Source organism: Pipra filicauda, unplaced genomic scaffold (assembly GCF_003945595.2).
Source record: "Pipra filicauda isolate LSUMZ 115617 unplaced genomic scaffold, ASM394559v2 scaffold447_size767260_pilon, whole genome shotgun sequence".
NCBI lineage: Eukaryota > Metazoa > Chordata > Aves > Passeriformes > Pipridae > Pipra > Pipra filicauda.
In genome coordinates, this window is record NW_024104584.1 from 563,159 (window position 1) to 573,279 (window position 10,121).

The following is a 10,121-nucleotide window of genomic DNA, read 5'->3' on the forward strand; positions in this document are numbered from 1 at the left end:
TGGCTTGTGCGTCCCACGTGTGGACAACATCGGCTACAGCACTGTTTACGTTTGCCAGGGGCTCAGATGGCCTTCAGCTACAGGAAAGTGAGGCACCTCCTCTGAGACAGGTGCCCACAGCCCACAGATACAGACTTATGTTTAAGAGCTGGCAACTTCTTTCCTCTACATCCATCAGAAGAGAAGTAAGGCCAATGCTTTAGCAAAACACCTTCTTCCATGTAGATGCAAGCACCAGGTGAATACAATTCTGTGCCTCGGCTGTGGTAGACATACCACAACTCAGAGGCTGCCAGAAATCTGAGATTTAGGAGCTGGGCTTAAGTCACTGACTTCCCTATATTGCCTCTTTAGAAGAAGGAAATACCTCCAAATTCCTGAGGATATCCTGGGCTCAGTGGCTATGAAAGCAACCCTGGCTAAGGTCAACAAAGCAACAGAAGTATTAGAAGTTAGTATAGGCAGTAAATAAAGATGGTAGCTTTAATATTGTTAATTTACATTATTCTTCAATTTAAGCAAATTGTTCTTGACTTTTTATGCTGTCAGCAGTAGTTGTTTTTTGGGGGGATTTTTTGGGGGGGAGAGGGGGGAAGAAAGCCCTGGTACTGAAAAGTGAAGAAGAGAGAGTAGAAGAAACACAAGAGTTGTTTTTTTTTTTAATTTTTTTTGCCCACATTTGCTGCGTATCAGTGTATCTGCATTTCACTGTATACAGGGTAGTAAACTCCTTCTCCTTCTAATTATTGTTCATCGGGTGAATGCAAAAGTTGCATTCACAGGGAGTGAGTGAAACATAAATTCAAATGCTATGTAAATGTTATTTACTCGGCTGCAGAGCAGGGCTGAAGACTGGCAATGCAGAGACTGGGAGCTCTTTGGTGCTTACTGCTGACAGCTCCTGCTCTGTGCCACATTGCCATCACGACCAGAGACTCAGCTTACAGATATTCTCTTCTGCTGCCCCTGCAGAGAACACTGGCAAGTGGGCAAGGGTTTTGCATTCATTTGATGCAATGACACAGTCAGTGCGTTGGAGGAAGGATGAGCCTCTTCCCTTGCACAGTGCCTGGAGCAGCAGTGCCCTCGTCTGTAAGGAGCACTGCCAGCAGCCACCACTGCAGAGGCAGCAGCTCCAGCAGTGAAGTGCTTCCCTGCTTTCTTCACAAGCCTGACTGTTCGCACCCTCAGTATTCCTTGGTAAGCATGCAGTCTAGGGAATTGGAGCCATAATTAACAGAGGGATACCATCAGCCTTCGCTTCCAGTTTCTAATGAATTTTATTAGTAATAATTTGATTGTAAAGTATTTGAAGTACTGTGCTATATATAAACTAACTCTTCATTGGATTTGGAGCTCCATCTGCAATGTTTGGAATGTTAGCACCAAGCTCAGATGTGTGAAGAAGTCAGACCACTAGCCAGGCAGAAGGAGTTAGCTCTGCTCACTGGTTGGGACTGATTTGGAATCCACCCAAATGAACAAAACCTCCCTTGAAATGTCAGCAGATAAACAGGGACTAGAGAAAGGAGGATAAAGTCACAACACATGTTAGAGATTCCTACATGGAATACAAGACAGAGTGAGGACCTACTCTACTTTGCTCCCTGCTTTATAAAGCCAAATACATCCTCTGCTCAGTCAGTATAACCTTTTGCTCTTGACTTCAATGGGATCAGAGCATCACTTATGGTATGATTTATTGGGATATCAGTAGAAACCTGTGAAACAAATTTAGTGAGAAGTCAATATGCCTTAAAGTCTGTTCTCTAACTAGAGTAGGGCTGTTAAACAGTTACTGGGTTTATGGGTATTGTTTTTCCAAATGATAATCTGTTTGTAAGTAACTAACCTAAACTTAATTTTTTTTCTGTGTGATTGTTGTGCCCACTTCAGAAGGAGTGGGGAGTCTCTCACTGAGTTTATCACCCTGAGCATGCTTTCTCTTGTTAACTTCCAAAAACTTCCCTATGATATTCCAGGTCTAAAACTGGAATTCAGTGCCTCTGGCATGGTGTAAGGCTGGTTTGATGAGCCTGTCGCAGTGTGTGAGCCAGATGTCCCTGTGGTGGAGCAGATGGGGTGGGTGTGGAGAACTGCTGAGAGAGTCAAGGTGCAGGTGTGTCTGTCCTGGGTACACACTCTGTCTGAGGCACAAAGGAGCCAGAGACGGGGCACATCACTTTTGTGGTGTTACACTGTTAAAGAGAAATTTCTGGGCAAACCCTCACTTTAAAATTTATTTTTAAAAAAATCTGTTATTGTTCTACAGGATAATATAATGAAAAAAAAGCAAGTATCTGTTCCAGGTCAGATCAAAGGTTCACCTGGCCTGGTCACCAGAGTGTCTGAATAGCACTCACCAGCAGCTGTCTGGCGACCTGCAGGACCTATGTGCAGTGAGTGACATTTCATCTGAGCACTCCCCTGGTCTCCAATCCTTTTAATACTCCCGCAGAATGGTCTCCAAGGCAGAGCTGTAATGCTGCTGGGTTCCAGAAGGTGGTGGGCTAGGATCAGCATTTGACTCTATGAACCAGCAGGAGCAACTCTTGAGCAGAGTAGAGAGCACTTACATCGCTTTCCATTAAATCCTTTTAAGCACTGGAAGAAAAGTTTGTCTGTGGGGAACCAGTAATCTCTGACATTATGTAGTGCGTTAAGAATGCCTGAAAATTAATCAAGTCCCATTCCACATATCAAATAACAGTTCAGAGCATGACTAATCATCTATGAATGATAAGCTCTGAGAGCCTTGATGTAAACCTTTGTGATAGTAGGTTTGCATTGGTAAAATACAGGAAAAGCTTAATGTATGTTTTTACCCCTTTGACTCTCAAATGCTCTATCTTAAACAAGGAAAGCTAGGAATTTAAAGATAGATAGCAAATTACAGGTGGATTGGAAACAGTATTGAGAAGAATGGATCAAAAAGAGAAAACAGAGTGACTGGTGTAAGTTAAAAGGCAAAGGGAGAAAATCATCCATTGCAGCATTGCCTCAGGAGAAGGGCTTGTTCCCAGTGGATGAGGATGAGGATGAGGATGCAGCAGAAACTGAGGTCTTGCTGGGACAGCAAAGTCAACTCATCTTTGTACTGGATCCAGAGTAATAAAACCCAGTGGATGTCTGAATGTCTTTGCAAGCCTATTTGCACCATTCCGCTTTTGTGTGGTTGCTGTACCAGTATTCCTAGAGTATGCACAAGACTGGGCTGGTGAGGGAGTATTAGCTGCTCTGGGAGCACTACCTGCCATACCAATGGCTGTGTTCAGACTCTACAATGGGACACGTGGATGACACTGGCAGTGTAACAAATCCAAACAGGCACAACTAGACAGAGAACAGGAAATCTAAGTGAGAAATAAATTCTTAGAGGAACAGCTTAAAAAATTCCTACTTCTGAGCACTTTTATATTATATGAAAGCCAAATATGAAGCATCCAGTCCAATTAGCTGGGGTTGTAGAAACAACAGGAATCTATTTATGGTGTTGTAGGATTATTATATCACACAGATCTCCTCTGTTCCTCGTTAATGCTTACAATATACTGATACCAGTCAGCCACAATTTGTATTTTTTTCTGTAGCAAGCCATGGAACCACATGCCTTCTTTCCAGTCCTGTTTCTCTGAATTTATTTCTCTACCTCTTCATGCAGAAATCAGAGGACAATAACAAGACTAAATTGCGCACCTGTGTCTTTATGTTGTGTTCTTTTTAATGATTTTATCTTCATATGATAATGGATGTTTCTGTACCAGGGTAAGTGCATGTCTTTGGGCTGCTGGCCCCTCCTGTCTGACCTGTAAAAAATCCTAACATAGCTTACAGCCCTTATCCTGACAACTTACCACTTGGCTGGGGAGGTAGCATGGTGCAGGGAAGCTGACTGGCACAGTGAGGAAGTTGTCAAGGCATGGCTACAGTTGGTGACAAATCAGATTTACACATAAGAAAAGTGGTTGCTGGAAAAAGTAGTAACATCAACAAAAGCGTTTTGGCATGGTCACATTGCAATGACAGATGTTATTATGAAGTTGACCATCAGAATTTACACAGTGCCAGAAGAATAACTTTTTGCTTCCTCCGTTCATTTCTTGTTATTGACTTACGTAATTTTCTGTTTACAACTACAACCTGGAAGCAGTTTACTTTTTCAACTGCTGACCATTTTTCTACTGCATATTAACTCCATCCCATGCAGGCAAAAGTAAGTACAATGCAATGACATGTGACAGAATGTTACTTGTGCAGCTTTGGCAATGACCAGGTTAGTCCAGATGTAAACAGATAAGTAATGCAGCTGCATAATATTGCATCAAAAGCTGCTCCTCTGACTCTCTTTAGTGTGATTATAGTGAGGTGTGTAATACGGAGTGAATGAGCCGATGAATTCTTTTTTGTATTTGGGATAGTTGAAGGTATTAAAGTCTTTGATTAGCAATATTTTACATTTCATTGCCAAACTATGTCAAAGTCCCAGATATGAGAAACAAACAAAAAAGGTGTCAGTAACATGCAAACTATAAATTATGGCACAAAGGATTTAATCCTGCATTCCTGGCATACCAGGGACCCCTCTTGATATCTTATCCAAGATTATGAGCTTTACTTCAGGTTTGCAAGGTGACAAGTGTATTAGTAGTGATGGAGCACATAAGTCTGTGGTTTGGGATTGTTACACTTACACAGAAGTGGCAATTTAATCATGTGCCAATGAAGCTCAAACAAAACCGCAAACATTTAACTGGTATCTCACCATATGTAGTGCACTCACTGTCAGAATTTGAAGTTAAGCGGCTGAGTAGGCCATAGTACTAGGGGCAGGTTCAGAAGAAAGCCAAACAACATGATCCTTTAGAAGACTTACACTACTCTGACAGCCCAAGGCGCATCAGATTTGCAGTCCATCAGGTCTCTGGATTGCAGCGGCATATATCATTGCTTTCATGTAGCCAGAATAGTTCCCAGACTTAGAAGACCTATTTATGGATGCCCCCTTCACCTGCACAATTACTACTATAATTATGATGAAATTATGGTGGTATTGGGAGGGCTAAGCAGGCACTGTGCTCCCATGGTGTCATGCAGGACTGAAACACAACCTGAAACTCATTTGAGGTCCCAAGATTTTCCAGTCTGCCTAGAGAAGCCATAAAAAGGTTAGAAAAAGTCACTGAGGTCAAGTACATTGTAGAGAACACTTGGAATGCCATAGCAGGGTCACACACCTGGCTGGCAGTTCTAGGACTACCAAAGAGCTTCCAAATGGCCATGGCGGGTGAGTGCTGGGTCACTTGATACCCTAGTTTTGGAGCAAGGATGGCCTTATTGATTAAATACTAAATTGGAAAAGTGTTGTGTCCTGCTGCAGTCTACCTGCACAGGCTCTGCTGTTTCATTTTACTAGAAAAAATAATATTCATAGAACTATTATGCATAGAAAACAAAAGGTTTATACATAGCACTGATATAGTTTTAAATACTGGAGTGGATGTTTGCAGGAGGGCTGTTGTAAAGTTTGCTCATTTCTCACTGTGATCTCTAGAATGAACGTACAACAGAAATTTAGAAAACCTATTTTGCTGCTGAGTAGAGGCTTTTATGTGAAGTAATTTTTGAACTTCACAGGACCTTTCTTGAGATTACAAAACCATCCAAGTGGGTCAAAACATGGCCGTAGATTATGTGTATACTTTAACTGGCAAGAGAAACTGGAAGCTCTTTGGAACCACTTGAAAACTGTGTGTGCTTAATCTGTCTGTCCGATATATCCCACATATATGCATGGGAAAAGTAAGTACAAAGAGGAACTCTTGCTCTACAAATGTAACTGAAACCTCCAGATACGTTGGTCATGAATGATTAATGGATTACACATGAAGATGTGGTGCCGGAACAGGAACACGAGAGCGGATGAGATGAGGTGCTGCAGCTGAAAGGGATGCAGCACTCACACAGGGTGTTGTGACACATGGCCTGGAGTGCAGCGCAGAGCTATGTCTCATGCCAGGTTTTCCATGGCACAAAACCCCATGGCTTTGTCCCTGACCTGTGGAACCCATTCTAAGTGCATCTCCCCAAAGGTTAAATGAGCGCAGTTCTTCCTGGTGAAATTGCCGTACTTCAGATGTTTCTCATAGAGAGGGAAATGTTTTTCAGTCTGGTTAGTCAGGATTACAGTAAAAAAAAAATAAAAATCCTAGAATATAGTGAAAGCAGGCATTAGCTAAGGGAGCATGCACATCTTCTTGGGAGACATAGCTTGTGGGGAAATGACTTTGCTTCATCTCAGCTGGTTTAGAAGACAGCTTTCAAGGCAGAAACTTTCAGTGGTGGCAGTGCCATGTTTGCAGGTCCAGCCTGGCCTGGGCACCCCAGTGGCCGCAGGTGGACTGGCAGCTGTCAGGTGGCAGGGAGGGTCTGTGCCTGTGGCAGCTGCATGGCTGTGCAGCACCCTGAGGCCCGTATAGCTCCTTAGTTGGCCAGTCTCCCAGCAAGCTCCCAGAAAACTTCCATGCCTCTGGGCTTACCCTCATCCTGAGTGTAAGCCTGGGGATGTGTTGAAGTGTGATTTTTGTGATGGGACCATAGAATCAGCTGTGTTTTTGTGCCTGCCCGAGCTCTTTTGCGTAGATGAAGCGTCTACAGCAGATTCAGGACAGCAGGGGAGAATACACAGGGAAGCAAGAGTTGCCCGTGCCCTCATGAATTCTGTTTTTTCTCACTCTCTGACTGTCTGCCTTTTGATTTCATTCCTTACTCACTCCTCCTCAGGCCTGCTGTACTTGCTGGTGGCTGGCGGGTGGGACGAGAGCACATCCCTATCCTACCCCTGGGCTCCATACCATATGCTGCTCCTTGGAGCAGCTGCTGGTGCAGGCAGGACTCACCTAGACAGCCTTCAGGCAGCCTTGCAGTGCCTGGCAGCAGGAAGGCAATGTGTGGTGGGAAGTGCACGGGGGTGGTGACAGCTGTTTTTCCACTAACCTCGGCATTTAAAATTAACAGCCTACAGACCCATCCCTTCATCCCTTCTGGGCACTTTGCAAAACAGCTCGAATAACATTGAAAAAAACATGCGAGACTCCAAAAATGGTTTTGTGATTTGCTGTATGACTGAGTTAAGGAAGAAGCATTTTAAAGTTCTTTGAGCAAATTTTTGTTCTTGAAATATTTTGAAATTATAGCACTTTCACCTGTTGTATAGTTCTTTCTTTTTCAAAGTATCTAGAGTCACTTTGGCAGTTTGTAAGTCCTAAGCTATTTATTATAACATTATCAGGAGTTGATAGGGCTGCATACAAGTAAATATAAAAAGTACTTTCATTTTTTGAAAATGTGAGTCTTATGGAATAGGCCAAGATATTTTTAAGTATGTGAAAATGTATGCTGAGTTGTTTGTACTAACATTCAAGTTGACTTAATAGTAAAGAAAGTCCTTTGCAATTATTTTTTCTATTTCTCAACTGGTGACTTGTGAGGTTATAATCCACAACTGTCTGGGCAGCTGCATGAATATGAAATTGTTGTGTCTGCAAATTATGAAGATGTCATGACTCTCTCTATAGATGAGTGAGAAATTTTATCTGGCCTTTGTTATTCTGCTTTTATAAAATATCAGTCATTAGCTACTCTTCTGAGGGTTTTATGTTTTTGTTTTCCCCCCAAAAGTGATAAGTATGCATAAATCTTTTAGGACAATTCTGACACTGCAGGGATTTAAATCTATGCAAGCAAGGCTGGAACTTTATAATCTCCAGAAACCATTTTAGCATATTATGTTATACATAATGCTCATAGATGACCATTCAAACAAAAAGAACACTAAACAGTTTACAGTCATTTGCCTACTGAGATTTGCAAAACCATACACATGCAGACACAGACACTCACAACACATTGTATTTTCACACAAACATACTCTAGGGCCTTTACCAGTCTTTGGCTGGAAGCTGAAAGAGGTTATAGAAATTCACCAAAAAGATATTGCAGAGGGCTCAGATATAGGGGGAAAAAAAAAAGGAAATCTGTACAAAATAAAACCAGATAACAGACAACCTTTTACTGAACTTGCTTAATCCAGGAGGGGATTTGCTAATGGATGGTGGGAAGGGGTCAGGAGACTGTCCCTGCTCCTCCTAGAGGCGTATATTTCGTGTCACATGCATGGGGAGCAGCTGTGCAGCCTGTCCAATCCACTCCCCGGCTGTAGTGAGCTCTGTATAATCCATGGCAGATTTATAACTCACCCGAGGTGGGGCCATGTGGAATGACTCCATCAAAATTCTACAATGAAGTTACATGATACCAAAGGCACTGTGGACCTTTATCTTCAAATATACTACAGGATCTCCAATATTTATGAGATGAGTAGGCATCTGCTCGAGTGTCTTCTGCAAAAATGAGCAGCAGGTGCTTTCAAGTGTAGGAACTCTATCAGTGGTGCATAGGGATCTACATTTCTCTGAGGTTCTAGGTCTAGTTCCTTTTATGCAGATGTTGCTTAAGCCAGTAAGTAGTGCAGATATTTTGAGTTTGGTGGATATCTGCTGTGGTGAAGACCAGCAAAATGGCAATTTCTCCCAGTAAGAAAAAAATTCATTTACTTGCTCAGATTTTTGCAGCTGAGCACCATGAAATGAAATAAATGGAATGAAATTATGAAAAACTTTCCTGGAAGAAATGCCCATGTATCAGAGTGAGTAGGATGCAGATATTTCTGTGGTCATTTTCTAAGGACAACGTTGTCAATATAGAGCTGATCCAGAGCACGTACAGCAGCCACTTAAACTTGGGGGATAAATTTCTCTAGGAGTTCCAGCAACGGTGAATTCAGACCAGTAATTACTAAAGCAGATTAAATATAGCAAACAGAGGTTATAGTACAAAATACCTGCCAGTAGTATTTGTCATGATGCCAGAAAGGCTTCTGAAGTATCTTACAGCAGGTTTGCTTTTCTTCTAGTAGTAGGGTACTCAAGAGAGGAGAGACAATAATGTTCTTAGACTGTAAAGAGACTAGAAAGCTTAAAATTGCTTAGCAAACACTGGCAAACCTGGCTTATAGTAAGGCCATTTCTATTGCAGTCTGCTGCTGTGTTTTACTTTGAGCAGGGAAGACAGTATTTCACAGAGCTGTTATCAGAGGTGGCTCCAGGAGTCTCTGGGCCATACACTCTGCAGTAGAAAGTGTATGTTCAGAATGCCAAAAAAAGTAAGAGTGACAGGAGGAGAAGGGGACAGGGTATAGCAGTTGTTTTGTGGGATTCGGCATTCCACACTTTGGTTCTTCTACTTGTACAAAAGATGCAACTGATTTGGTCTTCATATCTGTATTTCTCTCTATTGGATGCTAAATGTCCCATAAACACAGCAACCAGTGTACATATATGTATTTTTGAATATATGTATATACCCCCATCCCTGTACACATTTACACACACATATATAGTGGCCCAATATATATGTACAATTGATGTTTGTTGTGATATGCTTATTTGGAATGCTAGTGATGGTGCCGTTCCCTCAAAATTATTGTGAAGTCTCCTGTTTCTTTTTAGGTAATCTTTTTGGTAAAAAGCTTTCAGAAGTAGAACACAGTATTTTATTATTTGAGGACAATTGAAAATGAAGATTTTCTTTGGATCCGTGTTTTTACTCATGCCATTAAATATTCATCACCTGGATGTTTTAATCAGGATTATGCTCTCTAATAAGATTAATTACATAGCACTTGTTAATTAGGGTGGTTGTCTACTAGACTTTTTCTGAACAGCATGTAGGTTCATGAAACAGAATACTTTGGAGGACAAGTAACTGTGTGAGACCAAGATCAGAGGTAGGATAGTGCAGGACATATGACAGTGCAAACATGAGTGTTAGCATAGAAGTGCTTTTTAAACCAGTCTATTAAAAGATACTAATAGGAAAAATGCATGACAGACATACTTCTATAGGAGTAATAATGTCTGTTCAACTGCTATTCAATTGCTATTCAAATGTATTTATTGAATTTGGATAGATGATGTGGGCAGACTGCAGTTAAAAAAATTGCAATGAGTGTATCATCTGTCTCTCTTCTGGGTTGAATAGTATTCCCAGAATGGATTGCATTT